Source organism: Triturus cristatus, chromosome 1_2 (genome assembly GCF_964204655.1).
Source record: "Triturus cristatus chromosome 1_2, aTriCri1.1, whole genome shotgun sequence".
NCBI classification, from domain to species: domain Eukaryota; kingdom Metazoa; phylum Chordata; class Amphibia; order Caudata; family Salamandridae; genus Triturus; species Triturus cristatus.
In genome coordinates this window covers 711,416,073-711,434,125 of record NC_140580.1, presented here as the reverse complement: position 1 = coordinate 711,434,125, position 18,053 = coordinate 711,416,073, and positions in this window count along the sequence as shown.

The window sequence follows — 18,053 nt, the reverse complement described above, 5'->3', positions numbered from 1 at the left end:
GGGTTAGGGTCCGTTGATTGGATGGGAAGGGGGATTTTGGGAAAGGTTTGACATAGAAAAACAGTATGCATACATAGACAAACAAACGACAATCATTGAAGACTACCATACCATATCCATTCCATATGTTAAGGTATAAAAAAGGAAATGCATGCATGATGAGACCCGGATTACATACACTTCTATTTCTTGTTCTGTTCCGGCCTTAAAACTTTAACAGATAGCAAATAGAAATTTTAAATATTGGTAGTGAAGAATCGTAAACACAGAGCAAACGTAATGATGATTGATAATAACAACTCCAAGAACACACTGTTGTAAAGAATGTATACAAGATATTAATCAAATTATTTAAAAGAAGTGAAAAGTGGATACTGTTACTGTGTTATCCTGGTCAAAAATGTGGACTGGTTTTTTGCATCTCGGCATTCCTCTTGCTCCTCTCGTCCATCAATCTTGGGTGTGTCGCCTCACCACTCGCCACTGCCCGGCTGGAATAAAAAGGTGATTGATTGGTAAGGTAATTAATATGCATTGTAATGTTTTACAAAGTTTTGGACAAGGCCCGGCCTGTAATTTTAGATTGAAAACCAAAGGGGATATTCAGAAAGAAAGTGAAAACAAATGCACAAGTGATGGTGTAGTGCAACAAGAACACTTTCCGAGGTGGCATGTATGCATATGCATCATCTCTACTGTAGTCTGTTTCCAGCATAGACCTTCAACAGTAACAGGAGAGATCAGGCCCACAGTGCTTACCATTAGCACATCCTACGTTAACACTTTAGAGTCCTTTTTTTTTTTCTCTCAAAGAGTTGGACAAACGCAAAGCACATTATCCATTCCAGACATAGCATTTTACAGTTAAAGTTAGTAAAATCAATGCACTGCAGTCATCCCACCGCTACACTCTATTCAACTTCTACACAGACATTTGGGTGTGCTGTGGTTGTGGTTCACGTGTTTACCTTTAGGCTTTTCCGTTTTATGCCACTCATGAAACATCCTCCTGACTTCATCATCAGCTCTGATACTTCTACTGACTGAAGATCGGCCTGCAGTACAAGTGTAATTTTTAGAACACAACAAGAGTAGAAATATAAATATTACTGACTTGAGTCATTCTTTATTGTGTACAGAAAGATAGATTAACACTAGTACACTTTGACATCATTCACTTTGTGCACAACAAACAACGCAAACACAAAGATCAATAGCTCAGAGTCAGGTGTCCAATGCATGCCATTAATTATCATCATTTATTACCTGTTACTTCTCATCTTAAGTTAACGGGCCGTCTCTTTCGCCATCATCATGACGGACGGTGCTGTTTAAGTCACAGTCATTTGCATTGCGCAGCAGATTGAGTGAGTCCCCTTCCTGTATTGAATTAAAAGCAATGTATCACCAAGATGCAGGAGAAGTACACATTTCTTGTTTGCCAGAAGAGGAAAATTAGTAATTACTAGTGTGTTCTGTAGAAAGTTGATTAGTGGCAGTGCACAATTACATCAATTCATGCGAAACACACCACAAAATCTACATCATTCAGTCTGCTATTCTGCGGCCAATGCATGGCATCAATCATTACCTGTTGCATCTCATCTCGTTAACGCTGCAGGCCGTCTCTTTCGCCATCATCATGATGGACGGTGCTGTTAAGTCACAGTCATTTGCATTGCGCAGATTGAGTGAGTGCCCTTCCTGTATTGAATTAAAAGCAATGTATCACCAAGATGCAGGAGAGAAGTACACATTTCTTGTTTGCCAGAAGAGGAAAATTAGTAATTACTAGTGTGTTCTGTAGAAAGTTGATTAGTGGCAGTGCACAATTACATCAATTCATTCATGCGCAACACACACAACAAAATCTACATCACTCAGTCTGCTTTTCTGCGGACAATGCATGGCATCAATCATTACCTGTTGCATCTTATTTTCAGTTAATGGCCAGTCTCTCTCGGCTCTGAAGGAGGATAGCTATAGAAGTCATCAGATTCATGGTCCACTTGTTTTGGAAGGACGAGGAAAGTTTGAATTTGTTGTTACCATCATCCAATCATCATTCATGAGGGAAATGGAATTGACCAGGAGATGCAGTATGATCGAGCGGAGGAGCTGGATTCTGAGGACTGTAGTGTCAAATGGCAGACACCTGAAACTTGTATCTTAAATTAGAAGATTAGAAGACGGTGATAATGCATTGGTTGCGATTCACAAGTTTATAACCGGAACAACAGACACAAACAAAGGGGGAAAAAAGGGAGGAAGACAGTAAGTGCGAGCCTAATTGTCAGGGAAGTATAGCTCGTCCTCAAACTCTGGGGGATCGTCCAGTAGTAGGTAATCATCTGACACAATACTTCCGTCACCTGAGCCGCTGTCCTCATCTTCCTCTGTTGATTCATGCATTGTGTAATTCGGTGGTATGAAGTGCTGATTCATTTTGATCATTGTTAACCTCTCCACGTTTTTGGGAGATAGACTGGTCCTTCTCAAGGTTACAATGGAACCAGCAGCACTGAAAACACGTTCGGAAGAGACACTTGCGACAGGGCAAGCCAGATAGCTTATTGCCAGCCTGCTGAGCTGTGGCCATTCAGACCTTTTCCTATACCAATACTGCACTGGGTTTTGATCAACGTACACCTCTGTTGGGTCGTCCAGATAGGCCTGGACCATCCGCTCAATGTTCAGGGTTGCTGCTGGTAAGCTTTTGTGCTGTTTTTTCTGTGCATCAGCACTGTGCTTACGGCCCATCTTTACATACCAATCTGATAATGATTGTACTCGGCTGAATGATCCAGTTATTGTTTTTGTAGTCGATGGTGATGGTGAGTGTTGCGATTGTGAGCCAACCGCACTGCCCTCAGCCGACGAAGTTGCACTTGATTCTGCATGGCCTGCTTCAGTATCAGTACTTGTTGTGGGTTGATGTGGCGGGCTTTTAATTAGCAGCCCTTCGTTTTCAAACTTGATGGCTGCTTCAGCTATACAACTTTTGTAGCGGGCAACATCAGTGTCGGAAAAAGAAAGGAATAGTCCTAATTTTGCACGTGGATCCAGAATTGTGGCACAAATGTAATGGTCTTGTGACAAAATTTTATTTTGTATCCTTACATTTTCTGATAAGCGCCTGGATAAGCTCTCCACCAAGTCATGGGCTTGCCTTCTGTCCTCTACACCTTTGTAGGATTCAGACACATTATTCAGCTCATGCTCTAGCATTTGCAACAATGGGATCGCTTGGCCCATTGTACAGTCCTCCTTGCTGACTTCACGTGTGAAGACCTCAAAAGGAGACAGCATCTCAGTCAGGCATTGAATTAGGGTCCATTGCTCCCTCTGAAGGGTCATGCCTTTAACACTAGCATCACTGCTTCTGTACCAGACATAATCATTGAGTGACCTGTGCTGTTCGTACAGACGATCAAGCATGTAATACGTTGAGTTCCAACGTGTTGCCACCTCCTGGATGAGTGCCTTGACTGGCACCCTACGCTCACGTTGGAGGATCCTCAGCTGCTTCCGAGCTTTAAAAGAATGGCTGAAATGAGTGCATATTCTTCGGCAGATGGACAGTAAATTGCTTACTATGGGTTCTTTTTTCAGAAAGTCTTGCACTATAATGTTTATGCAGTGTGCCAAACACGGAACCCTGAAATAGGAACCAAGTTCCATGGCCTTAAGTACATTACTGCCATTGTCTGTGGCAACAAAACCAATACCAAGCCCTCTGGGCTGCAGCCATTCCAAAACCTTGGTGCGAAACTCTTCTAAAATGTTTTCAGCCGTATGAGATTTCTCCATGGCGAACATGGCTACAGTTGCATGTTTCCGAGTACCTTCAAAAATCGCAGCTGTGTCAACAACACCTCGTGCAGATAGTTGATCTTTAACCCCCACAAAAGAGATCCAGTGTGCAGTGATACACATGTAATCTGTGGCTTGGCAACTGGTCCACATGTCTGTTGTCAGGTGGATATTGTGCACAGCACTCTTCTGCAAAGCTTGTCCAACCAATTCCAGCACATCATGATGTAGTGCCGGAACAGCAATTCTTGCGAAATAGGACCGGCTTGGAACTTTCCATTTCGGGCAGATGGCAGACACAAATTCAAGGAAACCCACCCCTTCCACAAATGAAAAAGGAAGAAGGTCCAGCGCTAACATTTTAGCCAGCTTCGCATTGTACAATCGTGCCGTTGGGTGGTTGCGTTGGAACTGCCCCTCCAACCTAAACATGCTGTCAATGGTAGGCTGGCTTACTTTCCTTAGTGGTGCCATTAACCCACTAAGGCTCAACGACACAGATTGTCTCATTGAGGTACTCGCCGCCGGTCGCCTTGGTGTCTCACCCACACTCTGAGTATGGCTCTTACTGCGGTGCCACTCTGATGTTACTGAGGAGGATGTGGGCGTTACCACTGCAGTGACTGCACTACTGGAGACAGGGCTAGAAATGCCTCCCTGTTCTTCACCTGCCACCACAATAATATCGCTCCCTGATTCCTGACCAACTTCAAAGGGTTTAGTTTTCCTACTTTCTTTTAACTTAAGTAGGTGATCCTCCCACACAATAGTGTGGTGTATTCTGAGATGACTTGCTTGTCCTCCGGTACCATAGTTTGTACCAAGCTTACCACGCCGAACACCTTGCCGACAAATTGCGCATATAGCAATGTTCTCCTCCTTGGCGCTAACAGAAAAGAAGTCCCAAACTGGGGAGGAGAACTTTCTGGCACTGCTGGATGTGCCACTTTCAACACCAGATGAACTTGAGGGGGTCCTTGAAAATATGTGACCCTGTCCACCTACACTGTGACTTTTACTACCACTTCCTACTGAGGTGGTTGAGCTGGATGTAGGTCCCTGCCGGGCCTTGGAAAATATGGCAGCTGGAGGTAGTGGTGGTGTAACCTGTGTTGGTGAGATCCGTGCTGCATCCCACTCAGTAGCAGCCTTTCTGGATAGGGTTAGAATGTCGGTCTCCAATCCCTTTGGGGCGGGAGTAATGTGCGTGATGACTGGCTCGTCTTCATCAACATCATCACCCCCCTCTTCTACATCTACCTCCATAACTCTAAGTTTTTCTGGGACCTTCCTTTTCAGAAGCAATGTCTTGTGGCGTACTTCACTCTCAGACCGAGCTGGTGGGACCCAAGTGTCATCACGATCATCAGAAGCGGGGCTTGAAGAAGAAGATGATGGACTAAGCCTCCTTTTCCTTGCTGGTGGTCTGGAAGACAATAGATGTTCTGAAACAGTGGTTTGACTTCGCTCCGCTTTGTCTGCAGGAAGCTCGATTTCCTGAAATGCCCCTACGTCAGGAGCAACAACTACTATGGTGGGCTGTTGTGGCGGCTGCTGCTGTTCTGGTTGCGGCGGCTGCTGCTGCTGTTCTGGTTGCGGCGGCTGCTGCTGCTGGTCTGGTTGCGGCGGCTGCTGCTGTTCTGGTTGCGCCGGCTGCTGCTGCTGTTCTGGTTGCGCCGGCTGATGCTGCTGTTCTGGTTGCGCCGGCTGCTGCTGCTGTTCTGGTTGCGCCGGCTGCTGCTGCTGTTCTGGTTGCGCCGGCTGATGCTGCTGTTCTGGTTGCGCCGGCTGCTGCTGCTGTTCTGGTTGCGCCGGCTGCTGCTGCTGTTCTGGTTGCGCCGGCTGCTGCTGCTGTTCTGGTTGCGCCGGCTGCTGCTGCTGTTCTTGTTGCGGCGGCTGCACACTGATCTGCTGAGTTTGTTCCTGCGTTGAACTTGATTGTGTACTACTTTGCGGTAATGACATTTCTTCAACATCGCTGCCCGTTAGTAGACTGGCTACCTCTGCGACAGTAAAGCCCTTGGGCCTAGGTTGGTGGGGTTGCTGGACCGCTGTGCTGCTCCCAGCTTGGTTCCCGGACAACGCTTTGGTGCCAAAAAAAACCTTGGCCGGCACACCACCAGTCGTGGTTAATGGCACTTCCTTTTTCTGTTCCTTCTTCTCACCAGCAACTTTCTTGGTACTGGACCTGGTACCTTTCTTTGGGGCCATCTTATTCCGACGTCAGGCAGGAGGCAGATGCACAACAAGTTCTGGTCACACGTGGGCGTGATGCGCAGCAGGACTTCTGTCTGGCTGGCAGTACAACGGGTAGCCAGGTGATGCCGATGACACCTCCTACTCTGTCTTTTGTGCACCTAAAAGCAAAGAAGACAGGAGAAGAACATCAGTGAAATGTTGCATTTGTTTTTGTGGTTCAGTTACTTAGTACTGTACTAGTGCAAACAAAAGATAGTCTAGCCATTTATGAATTTTTTTTAACTAGAGCTATGTTATACTACTAGTACTGTGTACAGCCACACTACACTCTCAGGAAGGTGATGTCTAAAAATTCAACAGATCACATAGAAAACACTTGATCAATAAAGCTGTGGCTACCTGCTCTGGTAGCAGTGGATGAAAGCAGGCCTGCTGGCAGACAAGGCCAGGCAAGCTTGCAGGCCTAGGCCTCAAAATGGCCACCAGCCACATGGAGAGCCCCAACAACAACAGCAAGGCCACCCCAAAATACACACTTCCCCAACTCAATCCAATGCCATCCATGCCCAAAATGATGTCTAAAATCAACAGAACACACAGAAAACAGTAGATTACTAAAGCTGTGGCTACCTGCTCTGGTAGCAGTGGATGAAAGCAGGCCTGCTGGCAGACAAGGCCAGGCAAGCTTGCAGGCCTAGGCCTCAAAATGGCCACCAGCCACATGGCGAGCCCCAACAACATCAGCAAGGCCACCCCAAAATACACACTTCCCCAACTCAATCCAATGCCATCCATGCCCAAAATGATGTCTAAAATCAACAGAACACACAGAAAACAGTAGATTACTAAAGCTGTGGCTACCTGCTCTGGTAGCAGTGGATGAAAGCAGGCCTGCTGGCAGACAAGGCCAGGCAAGCTTGCAGGCCTAGGCCTCAAAATGGCCACCAGCCACATGGCGAGCCCCAACAACATCAGCAAGGCCACCCCAAAATACACACTTCCCCAACTCAATCCAATGCCATCCATGCCCAAAATGATGTCTAAAATCAACAGAACACACAGAAAACAGTAGATTACTAAAGCTGTGGCTACCTGCTCTGGTAGCAGTGGATGAAAGCAGGCCTGCTGGCAGACAAGGCCAGGCAAGCTTGCAGGCCTAGGCCTCAAAATGGCCACCAGCCACATGGAGAGCCCCAACAACAACAGCAAGGCCACCCCAAAATACACACTTCCCCAACTCAATCCAATGCCATCCATGCCCAAAATGATGTCTAAAATCAACAGAACACACAGAAAACAGTAGATTACTAAAGCTGTGGCTACCTGCTCTGGTAGCAGTGGATGAAAGCAGGCCTGCTGGCAGACAAGGCCAGGCAAGCTTGCAGGCCTAGGCCTCAAAATGGCCACCAGCCACATGGCGCGCCCCAACAACATCAGCAAGGCCACCCCAAAATACACACTTCCCCAACTCAATCCAATGCCATCCATGCCCAAAATGATGTCTAAAATCAACAGAACACACAGAAAACAGTAGATTACTAAAGCTGTGGCTACCTGCTCTGGTAGCAGTGGATGAAAGCAGGCCTGCTGGCAGACAAGGCCAGGCAAGCTTGCAGGCCTAGGCCTCAAAATGGCCACCAGCCACATGGCGAGCCCCAACAACATCAGCAAGGCCACCCCAAAATACACACTTCCCCAACTCAATCCAATGCCATCCATGCCCAAAATGATGTCTAAAATCAACAGAACACACAGAAAACAGTAGATTACTAAAGCTGTGGCTACCTGCTCTGGTAGCAGTGGATGAAAGCAGGCCTGCTGGCAGACAAGGGCAGGCAAGCTTGCAGGCCTAGGCCTCAAAATGGCCACCAGCCACATGGAGAGCCCCAACAACATCAGCAAGGCCACCCCAAAATACACACTTCCCCAACTCAATCCAATGCCATCCATGCCCAAAATGATGTCTAAAATCAACAGAACACACAGAAAACAGTAGATTACTAAAGCTGTGGCTACCTGCTCTGGTAGCAGTGGATGAAAGCAGGCCTGCTGGCAGACAAGGCCAGGCAAGCTTGCAGGCCTAGGCCTCAAAATGGCCACCAGCCACATGGCGAGCCCCAACAACATCAGCAAGGCCACCCCAAAATACACACTTCCCCAACTCAATCCAATGCCATCCATGCCCAAAATGATGTCTAAAATCAACAGAACACACAGAAAACAGTAGATTACTAAAGCTGTGGCTACCTGCTCTGGTAGCAGTGGATGAAAGCAGGCCTGCTGGCAGACAAGGCCAGGCAAGCTTGCAGGCCTAGGCCTCAAAATGGCCACCAGCCACATGGAGAGCCCCAACAACATCAGCAAGGCCACCCCAAAATACACACTTCCCCAACTCAATCCAATGCCATCCATGCCCTAAATGTGATTGAAAATGAAATATATTCAAAAAACAAAAGGAACAGTTGCTTCATCATGCACACACACACCCATGAGGCCATGCCCATGGCTAGCTCGGGCCTACTACTACAACCCACAAAATTAAAATAAATTAAAAAAAAAAAAAAGGAATGATGATAATTAATTATCAAAAATAAATTGTAGTTACACAACAACTGCAATGCCCACAATCAAACACAACAACCACTTACTTGTAAAATATCCTATTCCAAAAATCCTGAAATCCAATTGCAATGATGCAGCAGACAAAAAGAGAGATCTTTCCAGCTCCAAATCCAAAGGCAGAATGAGCAGGAGATGGACAAAGCACTGGGAGGAGCCTGCTGGACAGGAACAGGAAGTTGGAGAATCTGTGTCACTTCCTCCCTCTCTCCACTTTGTAAAAAAAAAATGACTCCTGGAGTCCTTGCACAAAAAAGGAAAGCCAAATGTGAATGTAAGGAGTTCTTTTCATCCAAAATCAGTATTTGCAGATGGTTTCATGCTGCTAGAGCCGATATTCCTCTCCAAATTGTAAATTTTACATTGTTGAGTTCTCCAGCTTCACATTACTTCCGCCGGCGTGTCGAAAACGATATGATCGCGTTCTCTTCTTTGTCCCTGTCGCGTTGGATATGACGTGTTCGCGGTCTCTTTCTCCTGTTCGCGTTCGATTTCATGTGCCCGCGTCCTCATTCTCTGGCTCGCGATGTAGAATGACATGTTCGAGATCTCAATCTTCTCATACTCGCGCGGTGCATGATCGCGAGAAGAAATACCTGATCGCGCGACAAATGACGTGATCGCGTGAAAAATGACTTGAATGCGGCCGCGAACTCTCGCGAGACAGCGCAAAATGGCTACCAAAATCCAACATCTCGTGGAGAACGCGACCGGGTCAAGAAAACTTGTCGGAGAACGCAGGGATTCAGGTAAGGCGATCGCGCGCGCGCGAGAATGTATTGTTTTACAGCGCGAGCAAGAAAAAAATTATCGCTAAGCTGCGGAATGCGGAAATTTTGACATTTTCGCGCTTTCCGCGGAACGCGAGAATGCCAAAATATCGCAACTTCCGCGAACGGAACGGAATTTTGGCCCAGGCCTAGTGTTAGGGAGGGAGGAGCAAAAAGCAACATGGAAAATGGGTGGGTAGGAGAGAGAGAAGCAACACGGGAAAGAAGAAATGGTACCTCTATCCTACTGTGAGCAGTGGATGGACACAAATCAATTGGAATCATTCTGTTCTTCGTCCATTATCCAGAGAAAGAAAAGGAAATTACATCTGGCACATGCTGGCCAATTAGGAGGCAACAAAGAAGAGAGACAAGACAATAAAACAAAATAATAGGAAGCAGTGGGCGGGCTCCAAGCCCTTTACTGTAAACAATGCTCCTCGCAGTGTCAGTGCATGTGCTTTTAGCAGGTGAGACCTAAAATTGACCTTCTGTAGTTCCTCAGACCTGGGACCAGAGAGTTCCTCTTTGCTTTCAGCAACTAAAATGGTGACATTTCTTAACTATCCTTCATAACAAGTACAGGAGCTGGGTATAGAGCCCCTCCACACCCCATAGATTACCATATATTAAAAAGGGACAAAAGTAACAGTGTTTGGGGCCGTACCTATTTCATGATGCATATCAAAATACACTTAACATCAAATTACACACATTTAACACATTGAAAAAGAATAAAGACAAATCCAACCTATAAAGTCTTGAGACTAATACTATAAAGGTCATGTAAATCTGTGATTACTAAATAAAATATAAGGAATGAGCCAGTATGTGAAAGTGTACTGCTAAAGCAAGCTATGAGCCCACCATGATGGATCACATCAGATTGTGTGAAGTGTGATAGTGATGCCAACCTTTTTAAATGGATAATGTCAAATAGCTACAAAGAACACTTCATGCCACTTCCATATGCTTAGGTACTGAAAAGGAGACAACATGGATAGCAGTTGATCTGTACACCTGTAGATCTCCCCCCACCAGTATCTGCGCTTATGAAAATTAATCAAGAATTGTTATACCTACTTTCTTCTGTTAAAAAGATAGAGCCCACAACCCATGAGAAAATGATCATCGATACCTCCCTAAAAGAAGAAAGTGGACAGAAGTCCAATGTATCTGCAAGCTTTGGTGCTCAAAGCAAACCCAAGAGTTTCTTTCTCCTGAGCTATGTCAGGTCATGAACTAGCAGAGATTGAAATCATACAACGAAGATTCCACCAATTGTGCCCTATAGCATTTTAAGTTTGGGAAGACTGCCCCAAGTGTACCCTACACCTTAGAGCTCCCCAGGGTGATGTACAAGAATAAGAGATAATTTTTGTTTTCTGGCCTAGTAGGGGCCCTTAGTTTTGATGAAGAAATGAATACTGCTATAACCAAAATTGACTTCTCTTCCAAGTGGGATACCGTTAATCATGATAAAAGAGTGAAACCTTTGTAGGGGAATACTAATCTGTAATTTGCTATTTATCGTATATTTGTCAAGACAATTCAGGCTAGTATTCAAGGAAAAAGCATGTGGCAAGGCTTTAAAACCCCCGGTGAAGTGGGTATTAAAGCAGCATCACCAAGGAAGAAAAGTATCCGTACCCAGGAGCCACAGACTTTGGAAGTGTCATGACAGGAACTAACAAATAGGTTTCCACATCATTGACATTTGAGCTAAACAATATCTGAAATAAAGCATCCCAGTCTAACACAGCGATTTATTCCAAACCGCTCTGTCTCCTGCCTATTTGTTCCATATCTCACAAGAGCAATCATGCCCTTGGAACAAGACAGTAAAGAAACAGGGGTTGATATCTTGGGCTGCAAGGCTCATTCAGAGAATGTTTAATTCACCTTATCAAAGGTGGATTTGGGGTGTGGGGGTGATATACATAAAATAGACGAACATCAGCATAGTAATACAACTTTAGAACTCATATAAAAGGCTTGGTCAGTAGTGTTATCCATTTCTGAAATGCCCCTCCTGTGTGTTACTAGGGCTATTGTTCTACACAAGTCAGTGCTTGAATAATTCAAGGAATATTAGCAAAACTATTTTAAAAGGTAAATCTTTCAGGGGAATATGGGAGTAGTTACTCGGGATTTCCCAAGAGCCTTTCGTGTAGACTGGTATGATTAAGACTCCTTTCCGAGATTAAGAGCCAGGCATGCACTCACTGAACTATCGCAGTTGCCAAACTATGAAGCAGGAGCCCAGCTCACTATAATAGAAATCTGCCAGGCCCATATTGACTTTATCCCCACAGGGAATTAATGGCCAAATCTGTTTCCCTTAGAATAAAGTGGTGATTGGTGGATGCAAGAACTCTGCGAAAATGTGGCCGATGCCTTATTCATCCTATTTAAGGTGCAACGCTGGCTACACACTTTAAACAGGGTGTTAGACCTGGCACCATTGGCGTGGGTCTCCCTTCGATTTTTTGCTGTTGCTTTGGGCACTTTGGGCACTTTGCCACTGCTGTTCAGTGCCAAAGTGCAACTGCTCCCTATTGTAAATTGTGTAATGGATTAGTGATTCCATGGTTGGCTTATTTGATTTACTTGTCAGACCTTCGTACAGTGCACCATGTGTGCCCAGGGCCTGTAAATCAAATGCTGCTGGTGGGCTTGCAGCACTGGTTGTGCCAGCCACAGAAGCCGCTTGTAAAATGAGGCTCAGGCCTGCCATTGAAGAGCCTGTGTGCAGTCTGGGACTGCCATGTAGACTAGGAACGTGCACACACTTGCCAGTCCCTAAACCTTCCCTTTTCTACATGTCAGTGACCCCTAAGTTAGGCCCAAGGGCAGGGTGCGTTGTATGTGAAAGGCAGGACATGCCCTGATGTGTGTGGCCTGTTCTGAATTACAGCCAATTTCGTTTTTCACTATTGCAAGTCTACCTGCTCCCATAGGCCAGAATGGGCAGTTTGATTATAACATGTTATAATCCTAAATGACCCAGGGAACAAGGTAGAAATTCGAGTTTAGTATGTATGAACTCAGAATGTTAAAATACATCTTATAGTGTGGGTGATTTTTATATTCTGTGTTTGAAAATACCACTTTTAGAAAGTAGGTATTTTCTTGCCTAACCATCCAGTATGCCTCTGCTAGGTTTATGTATTCCATGTCTGATTTGTCAGTGACAGGGAGCTGGAGAGGGCCTTGGCTCCAGCAGTCTGATGGGTCAGGACTGGGCTGAATAAAGAGTAGGGAGAGGAGACTTCCTTTCACTTGCCTGAGTGTTCATAAAATAGAGAGTAGGGGGAGGAAATTTCCTTTCAGCTACCTGGGCTAGGTCTGCTTTCAACAATGCTGTCTCCACCTCATGCCAGGAAGCTGCACCAGGGAGAACAGAACTGGTTTTGGCTGGGCACAGACACCCTCTGCCTTCAGAGGACAAAGGATTTTGCAGTATAAATATTGGGGCCCAGACCCCAGAACTTTAGATCACTTCTGGGAATCAAGACAAACCCCTTGCCAACGAGAGAAACCAAGAAGGCTGAAAGAGGAGACTGCCCCTGTGCTGTTTGCTGTTCGGGGTTGGCCTGCAGTGGTTACTTATTGCCAAGGAAAGGAGAACAGGAGTTTTGTGTATACTTTTACTATCTTGTGGAAGATCGCCAAGGGCTTGAAGTTGAGCTTGCCTCCTGTTCTGAGGTCTCAGGGCCACAAAGACTTCACCACCAGCTCCCCCTGAATTCCCTTGCTGGGAATTCTACCTGCAGTGAGTTGCCTACTGTTGTTTTGGGCCCTCTGGAGACTGCGTGACGCTGGTAGCTGGAAGGGTGACGCAACAAGGATGAAGCATGTTGCTGCCGCAGCAGTTGCTGTTGCATCGCCGAAGAAGCGTGCCGCCACCGCAGCTGTTCGCTGTCGCATCGCAGAGGAAGCGTGTCGCATCACCGGAGAAACGTGCCGCCGCCGCAGAGGTTGCCGTCGCATCACTGAAGAAGCGTGTCGCAGGGCCTTTCGCAGCTCCACAGTTCAGCAATTTCGCAGCACGGCCGTGGGGCGTGCATGCATCGCTTCCAAGTTGTCGCATCGCATCAAAGACACCATTTTGTCGCATCGGATCATCGCATCGCATCGAGGCGCCATCTTATCGCATCGTAACCAGAACGCAGTAACAAACTGACGCATCACCTCCTCTCCAGTAAGGAACTGACGCATCACCTCCTCTGCGCTGCAGTAAGGACCCAAGGCATCACCTCCCCCGAAGCAAGGAACCAACGCATCACCTTCCCTACAACCCATTTGTTTGTTTTGCGTGACGCATCCAAGGTACTTTGAGAGTAAAGTGTCACATTTACCATCTACATTGAACTAAGCTATTTCTACCATTTTAAAGTCATATTCTTGATACTGTATTTTGGATTTCTGTTGTTTGGTCTTGTGTTAAGTCTGGTAAAGATGACTTATTTTTATAAACTGGTGTGTTGTTCATTTGTAGTGTTTTCACTGTATTACTGTATGTGCTCACAAATGCTTTCCACACTGCCTCTGAGATAAACCTGTCAAGCTACCAAGGGGGTGAGCATGGGTTATCTAGGAGTGTATTCCCCTTATACTGGCTAGAAGCAAGGGTCCCTATTTGGACAAAGGTGCAACCCATTACCAACTAGAGACCCCCATTTCTAACACAGGGCAGCTGAGACATTGGTTAGTGTTTGGCTGGAGTCCTGCAGCCGCCAAAATCCAAATAACCTTGGGTATTGACACACAAAACAATTTGTAAAAGTATGTTCTGAGATAGAATCTGCGGCTTGAATATGCTTGTGCCATTTTTTGAATTCACAAAGTTTTCCCAGGTTATGAAAGCAGCACCAGTCACAGGTTTTAGATGTGCTTCTGGAGAAGTCATGCGAAATGTTGATGCTTTGGCAATTTCACAATGAGTTTTTGCACATACCGTAAAATACGGCACTGGAGAAAGGCAGTGCAGCTGTCCAGAGTCGCATTTTCTTGTTCCTTTTTTTCTCCATATTAAATCATTTTTCCCTCATGGAGAAACTCCTTCCAGTAAATCCCCACAACATTTGGGGATGTTCCATTAAACTTCCCAACCTAGAAAGGTATTTATTTTATGCCCGAATGCTGTATATCTTTGCAGGGTGGGAAAAGTTCAGAGAGGTACTGGTAAATGGTCATAAACATACTTGTTTCTGGATGTTCTCAAACTTAAAGTACAAGCCATGCCTTGTTTCACCCTCTTTCTGCCTTTCCATGGGATTTATTCCTGTGTGACATTAGAAACCTCAGGGTAATAGAGGATCATAGCAAATAGGTCAATACTTGCAAGGTCACTTTTCATGAATGCCTTGCAGGTTTAAATCAAGCAATTTTTGGCAGTTAAAGCACTTTTAAGATAGAGAATGCCATTGTGAATTCAGTCTTGACCCTGGCAGTTTTTTGCTGCCGCAGTTAGTCATATACCTTCGGGTCCTCTTCCTGGGCAGATAAGTGATGCAAAAGCGTTTTAAAACCATGTATGACCTAGGATATGTGGCTGAATCATGTGGGTGTTGCAGCTACTCCATCCAGTAATCAGTCTCCAAACCAATCTATTACACCCAATCAATAGTAGATATAGTAGATTCCAGGTTTTCTCATCAACTCTTTACTCTTCTCTAGCCAAATGTATCCCCTGATGTCCATAATTCCCTCAATCAATCAATCAATCAGAGAATTGTAAGCGCGCTACTCACCCATGAGGGTCTCAAGGCGCTCGGGGGGGGGGGGGGGCTTCGCAGATCTGTTTAGCCGAAGACCCAGGTCTTGAGGGTCTTCCTGAAGGTGTTCAGGGAGGGGGCGCATCTGATGTCTGCCGGTAGCTCATTCCAGGACTTGGCTGCAATGTGAGAGAATGATCGTATCCAGTCCAGGGCTGTTCCTTGTATGCCTGTGTCATGTAGTCTGGCGACTAGTGTGCGGTGGGAGACGGTGTCGAAGGCCACTGATAGGTCGAGTAGGATGAGGGCTGAGGAGTGGCCTTGGCCCAGGAGGGTGCGGATGTCATCTGCGGCAGCGAGTAGGGCGGTCTCTGTGCTGTGGTTGCTTCGGAATATGGATTGGGATGGGTTAAGGACGGCGTTCTCTTCAATGAATCATGTCAGTTTCCTGTTGACTGTTTTCTCTGCAACTTTGGCTGTGAAGGGGAGGAGCGAGATGGGCCGATAGTGCTTGAGGTCGGTGGGGTCAGCTGTGGGCTTCTTGAGCACAGGTCTGACTTCTGCACACTTCCAGTCGTCTGGGAAGGTGCCTGTTTTGAAGGTGGTATTGATGGTGCGTTGTAGTTGGAATGCGCTGGCAGCCACAGCTCTGTGGTAGATGTGAGGGGGGCAGGAGTCTGTGGGGGCCCCCGAGTGGATGCTTTTCATGGTGGAGGTGGTGTCTTCGACCGTGATCGGTGTCCAGTTGGAGATGGTGGGCTGGTTGGTGTTTCTGGGGGGCAGGGGGCCGTCTATGGCACATGGTGGATGTTCGATGGAGTTGTCGTAGAGGTTTTTGATCTTGAGGTGGAAATAGGTTCCAAGCTTGTCACAGAGGTCTTGGGATGGGGTGATGTCTGTGGCTTCGCTGCGTGGCTTGGTGAATTCTTGAATGACACTGAAAAGTTCCTTGGAGTTGGTGGAGTTGTCCAGGATTTTGTTGTGGATGAAGTTCCTCTTGGTGGCTCTGATCTGGTTGTGGTAGTCCGTCATGGCATCCTTGTAGGTGGTGTGGTTTTTGGTTGTCTTGGTGTTTCTCCAGTTCTTCTCCAGGCGTCTGCAGGTGCGTCTGGCTTCTTGGAGAGTGGTGGTGAACCAGGCGACTTTTCTGGGGCGTTGTCTGTCGGGGTTGCGTACCAGGGCGAGCTCGTCTGCGCAGTCGGAGATCCAGGTGTGGCGTTCTCTGGCTGCGTCGTTTGCGTCGGGTGCCCAAGTGTGGTTGTCACGGGTGAGGGTGGAGTTAAGTTGCTCGTCGGTAACCCTGCTCTAGTTCCTTCATGGTGGGTGTGGGGCTGGTTTGGGTGCCTTGGGTTTGTTGATGGGGAAGTGTACGCAGTGGTGGTCAGTCCATGGCGGCTGCATTGTGTGGCTGAATTGGATGCTGTTTCCTGCCGCGAAGATGGAGTCGAGGGTGTGTCCTGCTCTGTGGGTCGGTGTGTTGATGAGTTGTTTAAGTCCAATGCTGGCGAGGTTGTCACAAAGGATAGTGGGGTTACGGTCACTGGGGTTGTCGAGGTGGAAGTTCAGGTCTCCAATGAGTATGTAGTTTGTTGAGGCGATGGTGTGGGGTGCGATTAAGTGAATCACTTTGCAGTCAAGTAATTACGAGCTGATAACAAGGTCACTGACTCTTACCTCACCTAGGAAGATTACCATGAGATGGAAAAGACTAACTTGGGAGGGCACTGGGATAATGGTAACCCTATCAATCCTGTCTGTCACACCATGCCACATAATCATATTGGTAAAAAAATAGATGTTGCTAGATTGGATTCCGGTTCTCAACGTAGGTGCTGGTGTCTTTCAATCTTTAAAGTGACTGGTCCGGGGGAGTGGCCGTGATGGCGGACGAGGAGGACGTGTGCCTCAGTCCCTCCGGCACTGCCTGACCACCTCCGCTGACCCCCTAAAGAACAGCAGAAGTGGGGCAGAAAGTTGACGGAACCTTTGGGGCAGCAGGGGGGGCTCAGATGACACAGGCGAGGCCCTGTTGAGACCAGGGAGCGGGAGCAACCACCAAGCCCTGGGATATGAGCGGGCTGCAGAGACCCCTACGTTGACTCAAGTAGAAGCATGGTGCATCCGAAGGCCCTGGTCGTAATCTTGTGACCCGGCCACCGAAGTGTAGCTCCACATCATCACAGGATCGAGATGCGGTGAGAAGAGGCGGGGCTGCTCTGGGATTGAGACGCGGGGAGGTGCAGGAGCAGCTATCTCGAGGAGTCCAGGAGGAGTCGGCAGCGGAGGGCAGCCAAGTGGTGCAGAGAGGTGAGGCCTAGCCTGTTGAGGGGCCTAGCGTGGGAGTGTGGCAGGCGACTCAGGAGGGCACTGAAGAATCAGAGGAAGAGGTCCGCCATGGGAGAGCTGGAGGATCCTGCTGGCTCATGTGAACGGGAGAGCACTGCAGAGCCTGACATTAGATAGCTTGAATGGGCTGGCAGAACACACAAAGAGAGGCCACCCCAGTGCAACCCTACAACGCCCAGCCCTGGGAGAACAAGAAAACTGAGATCTTGCCCGTGTTGCGGGCCACAGCTGAAGGCGAACAGACAGGGGGCCAGGTGAGACCACTCCAGAGAGGAGAGGAAGGCCAATGCAAGAGTAGTGGAAGGAGGGCTGTCATCCCATAGATGACAGCGGGTACTGGTTGGGAGAGAGCTCAGTGCGACAGACAGAGCCGAACTTGTGAGACAGCCCGAATTGTGGAGCCCCACGTTTCTGGAGCCTGGAGAGGCATGGCCACTGCTCCACAACAGCAGGAAGGCAGTAGCTGTCGAAAGCAGACAAGTGAATGCTACTGAGCCTGGGGGGGTCCTGTGGAGGGGCCCCCGCTCTCATTGACCGGCTGGGTTGGGTCCCACGACTCCGAGTGTTGAAGAGGAAGCTAATGACG